The sequence below is a fragment of the Azolla caroliniana genome, unplaced genomic scaffold (assembly GCF_043228905.1).
Source record: "Azolla caroliniana isolate FFs.n. ecotype wild unplaced genomic scaffold, voAzoCaro1.0.p SCAF_8, whole genome shotgun sequence".
NCBI lineage: Eukaryota > Viridiplantae > Streptophyta > Polypodiopsida > Salviniales > Salviniaceae > Azolla > Azolla caroliniana.
The window spans coordinates 12768518-12774771 of record NW_028230443.1 but is presented as its reverse complement, the minus strand read 5'-3'; positions in this window follow the sequence as shown (position 1 = coordinate 12774771).

Sequence of the window (6254 nt, the reverse complement as noted above, 5' to 3'; positions counted from 1 at the left end):
TCGCAGGGAGGTCGATCTACTCGGTCGGGGACCTGTACTCAGGCTATGATCAGTTCCAGCTAGCCGTAGAGAGCAGGGATGTCACGACGATGCGGACTCCTCTCAGCCTATTTCAGATGTGTACCCTGCCGCAAGGAGGAACGAACTCGGTGGCACACATGGTGAATGCGATGAACAAGGTGTTGAGGGACTGCATCCCGGACATCACCATGCCGTTTCTGGACGACATCCCGATCAAAGGATGTCTGGTGGAGCACAAGGACGATTCTGTCGGGCCCGACGGTTGCCGGAGGTTCGTGATGGATCACATCCGCGACTGCGAGAGGGTGCTACAAAGACTCCAGAGCACACGGCTCACCTTTTCCCGAAAAAAATCAGCATTCGGACTGCCGGAGATCCTGGTAGTCGGACACCTGTGCGGGCCTTTTGGCTGAAAGCCGTCCCCGGCAAAGGTAGAAGCCATCTCCGCGATAAAGGTTGATTACAGGACGGTCACCGAGGTGCGAAGGATCCTTGGGGCATGTGTGTTCTATCACATCTGGATTCCGCACTACACGCATGTCGCGGAACCGCTTTACGGGTTGCTGAAAAAAAAGGCGTAAATTCGAGTGGAGAGACGAGCACACGGAGTCGGTCCGGAGACTGAAAGAGGCGCTCGCCGCGGCACCGGCTCTCCGGAAAGCAGTTTACGGTAAGGAAGTCCCCATTTACGTAATGGTGGACATGAGTCCGACCGGGATCGGGTGGGTGATCAATCAGGAAGACGAAGACGGCGTGCAGTTCCCGATCCGGTTCGGGGCAAAGGTATTGAGCGAGCGGCAGTGAGGATACACCCAAATCAAGCGCGAGCTATGGGGTATCGTTTCGGCAGTTAAGGCCGACAAGGACTATCTGATCAGGACGGAAGTGATCATCGAGACGGACTGCCTACCGATTCTGGGTATGGTTTCCGGATGCGCGACTCTGGACCTGGCGATGCTCAGGTGGATCGCGTACATCAAGTCCCTAAACCCAGAGATACGGCACATCTCCGGAAAGGATAACGCCATGGCCGATATGCTTTCAAGAGCGAGGTTCAACGACCAGGACAACATGGTTTCGGATAACGAAGAAGTCGGCGAGGACTTCTTCAGGTCAGCTAACATAACAACAAGAAAGGGGAGCACTCCGGCGCTTAACGAATTCGACGAGAGCAAGTACAATGGGGAGTGGCTCCATATCGGCGGGTTCCTGAAGACAATGACACCGGACGCGACATGGACGAAGGAAGAGGCCAACCGGATTCGGAAGAAAGCGTACCGATTCTTCCTACGGGATGGGAGCATATGGAAGCACCCGAAGAAGAGAAACGGCATCCCGCTCCAAGTGGTGGCGAAGAAAGAGGAACGGGAAGAATTGTTGACAACGTACCACGAGAGTCCCTAGGCCGGACACCGCGGGACGTGGGCCACATTCGAGAAGCTAAAGGGGAAGTACTGGTGGCCAGGGCTATACCGGGACGTGCATCGGTTCGTGACGACTTGCGAAAGCTGTCAGGTGCACTCCGTAGTCTGACATCGGGACGAGCTTCACCCGACCTACCCTCCGATCGTTCACTTCAAGTGAATGGTGGATCTGGTGACGATGCCGATGGGGGTAGGGCAGATGCGGTATCTGGTGCTGGCTCGGGAAGACCTGACGAACCAGGTGGAAGGCCAAGCGTTGCAGAGCAAAACGACCGCGGTTGTGTGCCGATTTCTGATCGAAGAAGTGGTATGCCGGTACGGGTGCGTAGGTAAGATCGTGGCCGACCGCGGGGAATTGGACGCGCAAGAGGCAGAAGAGCTATTTGACCGGCTAGGAATTAAACTCTCGCTCACCACGGCGTACATCCGGAGGCTAAAGGGAAGGTGGAGCGCGGACACGGACCGATCGTCAAAGCGTTGGTACGGGCGTGTGGAGGCCATGTCGGTAATTGGCCGCGGCTCTTACCCTATGCGTTGTGGGCGGACCGAACTACGCACAGTTCGGTAACCGGGTTCATGCCGGCAGAGCAAATGTACGGGCAGAAGCCGATCATGCCAACGGAGCAGACAATCTCCTCATGGGCCACGGTGGACTGGAACAACGAGATGAGCCGGGAGGAGCTGTTAGCGGCACGGATTCGGCAGCTAGAACGAAGACCGAAGGACGTGGACCAAGCCACGGAGAAGTTACGAGCGGCGAGGATAAAGAACAAAGGACGGTTCAACCGGACTCACCGATTGAGGCCAAAGAAGATCGAGGAAGGAGACTGGGTCCTAGTGTATGACAACAACCTCGACAACCATCACCGGGCAACGCGGAAGTTTGCAAGAAGGTGGTTCGGGCCTTATGTGGTTACGAGCGCCAACGACAATGGGACCTACCATCTCGCAGAGCTCGACGGGGCAAGGATGGCGGTATCGGTGGCGGGAAAAAGGATCAAGGCCTTCAAAAGGCGACTTGGATAGCGACAATGACCGGCTCGGAACGGATGCCGATCCAGGAGACGAAGGATAAGCGTGGGCTGGTCTTCTCCGGCAAGAGTCTGATTTTGGCGCATACCGGTGGATGCGCGGTTAGGTAGGGGCGGATGTCGTGGAGAAAACCGTCCCTAGGTGGAAACCGGGTATAACGTGCGTAAACTTGCTCTTACACGTGGGCACAAGTTTTGTTGTATAGTACGTAGGTAGGTACAAGTCGCCTGAGACGAAATCCTAGGTAGTACGCGTTCGGTAGGGAGGAAATCGAGGCGTATCCCTGTCCGAAAGGACAGGGAATAAACATGATGTAACGAGTGGTAACAACCTCCCTCCTTGGGTTATAAAAGAGAGGGAGAAGTGAGGGAAAGATATCGCGTTTTGTGGAGGACGAAGTGCTGCCGGACTGGAACTGAGCGCTTCTCCTCTCCTATGTCGTCTCCATAATCGTTCTGTGTAGGTTTCGGGAGGTTGACTCTGCTCCACAGGACGCCCGAGTGCTCTCGGCAGAGCCTCCATCTCGCGTTCTATGTGTGTGTGTGCGTAGGTGTCGGAGCCCATCACTCGCTTGCTTGCCGGTTGTAACACCTTGATTTATATATGCATAAACATTCGTTCTGTCTCCATCTCACGTTCTGTAGCTAGTTGCAATCCCTGTGATTCTGTGGGTCCGTGCGTGTGTGAATTACATCGTTAGTTTCCTTCCCCTCCCCTCATTCGGTTATTTCTCTGTCCGAGGCCCTGGTGGTCCCGCCTCGTTCTCCACGCACGCCTGTAACAACACGACAACGAGGTTGACTACGACGAGATATTCTCACCAGTAGTCAAGATGACCACCCTCTGACTCCTACTAGGAGTCGTGGCGACAGAAGATGTAGAGCTCGAGCAGATGGACGTAAAGACGACATTCCTACATGAAGATATGGAAGAAGACATATACATGTCTCAACCTGCAGGCTTAACGGTGACAGGGGAGGACAATCACCTCATATGCAGACTGAAGAAAAGTCTATATGGCCTGAAACAAGCGTTGAGGATGTGGTACCAGTAATTTGACTCCCACATACGACAGCTTGGATACAACCGATCAGACTCCAACCCACGCATGTATGTTCGACAACTGGCCGACAAGTCCAAGATCTATCTGATCCTATACGTCGACGATATGTTGATTGTAGGGAGCAATCAACAGGAATTCCGCTGAGGTTCGATCAAACTCATAGTTCTCAGGTTTCGCATAAAGTCCATGTTCCCGAAGTTTGGACAAGGTAAGTCAGACATGCTTGGTGTGCTCTATGTAGTCTTGTGAGAAGATAAGTATGTCGTTGAGATAGATGACCACAAATTGGTCCAGATATTCTCAGAAGATGTCATTCATCATATGTTGAAAAATGGCAGGAGTGTTGTGTGAAATCAAAGGGCATTACCATGCATTCAAAATGCCCATACCTGGTTCGAAATGTTGTTTTCCAATCATCTTTGATCTTGATATGCACCAAGTTGTAGGCGCCTCTGAGATCGATTTTGGAGAATATACGCCCAACCCGAAGTTGGTCGAGGAGTTCGAGGATTAGAGGTAGTGTATAGCGGTTTTAAACAGTGACTCGATTGATCCCGCGATAATCGATACATAGGCGTAACGTTCCATCTTTGTTTTTGACAAATAGAATAGGAGAGCCAACTGGAGATTTTGAGTGGCGAATGTATCCCTTTGCGACATTCTCTTCAATGTATATTTTGAGGGCCTTGAGTTCAGGTTCAAATAAGCCATAGATAAGGCCAAAAGGAGGACAAGCACCATCTTTCAAGTCAATTGGACAATCGTATGGACGATGTTTAGGCAAGCGTAACATTCCATCTTTCTTTTTGACAAATAGAATAGGAGAGCCAACTGGAGATTTTGAGTGGCGAATGAATGCCTTTGCAAGATTCCCTTCAATGTATATTTTGAGGGCCTTGAGTTTAGGCTCAGATAACCTATAGATAGGGCCAAAAGGAGGACAAGCACCATCTTTCAGGTCAATTGGACAATCCTATGGGTGATGTTCAAGCAGGCGATCATCATTTTTCTTCTCAAATACATCAAAGAAATCATTGTATTTTGATGGAAAAGAGCTAGTACATAGGGTAGTGTCTAGAGTGGACATGACCTCCATGTCCTTAGAATTAGAAATGGATGCAATCAACACTATATCACTTACCCGAGCAAGAGTGGAAATTGTTTCTGAGGCCGATGTGGAAGTAAATGTCGATGTTGTTTCTATTGGAGCAACCATTGACATGGTTCTTGCTGAAGAGGAAATGGGAGCAATTGCTAACGTGTTCCTCACCAGAGCAGAAATGGGACTTGCCCCCGAAACATGAGTGGGAGCAACCATTGAAGCGGTCCTCACCGGAGCAGAAATGAGAGTGCTCCCCGAAACATAAGTTGGAGCAACTGTTGACATGGTCCTCACCGAAGTAGGCGGCCAAAAAAATGGCGGAGCATTGGCTCGAAGAAGAGTGGAAGTAATCCCTTGTGGGCAAGAATTTGAGGTGAATTCGATGGACCGAGATCGTCAATCCACGATTGGATTGTGAGTCTTGAGCCATGATAACCCCAAGATGATAGGAGGTTGAGGTGATGTGATGAGGTTAGAAATGATTTCTTCATGGTGGGCTCCTATGTGGAGTCTCAAGGGAATTGGGAATTGTTGTATCTGTGATTGCACCAAAAGAGAGCGTTTGACCGCCGATCACTTCAACTGGAATCAGGACAGTTATTTTGTTGCTTGGAATGTTGTGTGCCTGTGCAAACATGATGTCAATAAAGCATGATGCAGCCCTAGAATCCAACAAAGTTTTTGTCTTTAGAGTGGTAGAGCCAAACTGAAGAGTGATCGGAAGCGTGAAGCTTGTTGTTGAGGAAGTTCGTTGATTGGGCCCTTGACACAATTGTTGACTCTTGTGGTCCAGATGCACAGCTCCTACTGCAACTAGACGTTGGAGTTTTCCTTTTGGTAGAAAATGTCAACCCCATCCACACGATGTAGTGTTTGACGGGGTCCCTTTTTTGGGCAAGAGCGAATCAAATGGTCGGGGCCGCCACAATAGAGACATAAATTGTTGGCACGTCAATTTTGTCGTTGCGCGTTAGTCAATGGTCGATAATGAATTCGATCTATCTCCATTGGGGGGCTAGAATCTATGGCGGGAGTTGAAGCCGACGTGGAGGATTACATGGGAGGCGGGGTTGTCAACCACGGTAACTAACTTCGTGTAGCGACTAGCCAAGGTGGATGGATCTGGTGAGGACGTTCCTCTTGCCGGAACTCAAAGAGACAATTATCGCAGCGCACAACTTGGGAAATAGCCTCATTCACAAATGTGGGCTTAGGAAAGTTAAGCAAAAGATTTTTTATCTCACCTCGTAATCCTCGACGGAATTGATCGAGGGCTTCTTCCTCCCATTCGACATCGCACGCAAGTTGACGAAATTCAGATGCATAGATTGATGCCGCACGTTCTCCTTGTTGTAATGCATATAGTTTGTTGAGCGCGGCTCGTCGTTTTTCGTCTCCCCGAAAGTTGCCTCAAATTCGGTAAGAAATGCTTGGAAGTCATTCAAGAGAGGCGAAAAGATCTCCACCAGAGGGGCAAACTAGGCTTGCGCTTGTCCTGTCAACAACGTGTTGATGAGTCCAACTTGTCAAAAGCCATCAGAATATCGTCGGGGCTGAAGACAAATAATAAGGCGGATTTGGTTGATGAAGCCTCTTAACCGCGACCTTGTTC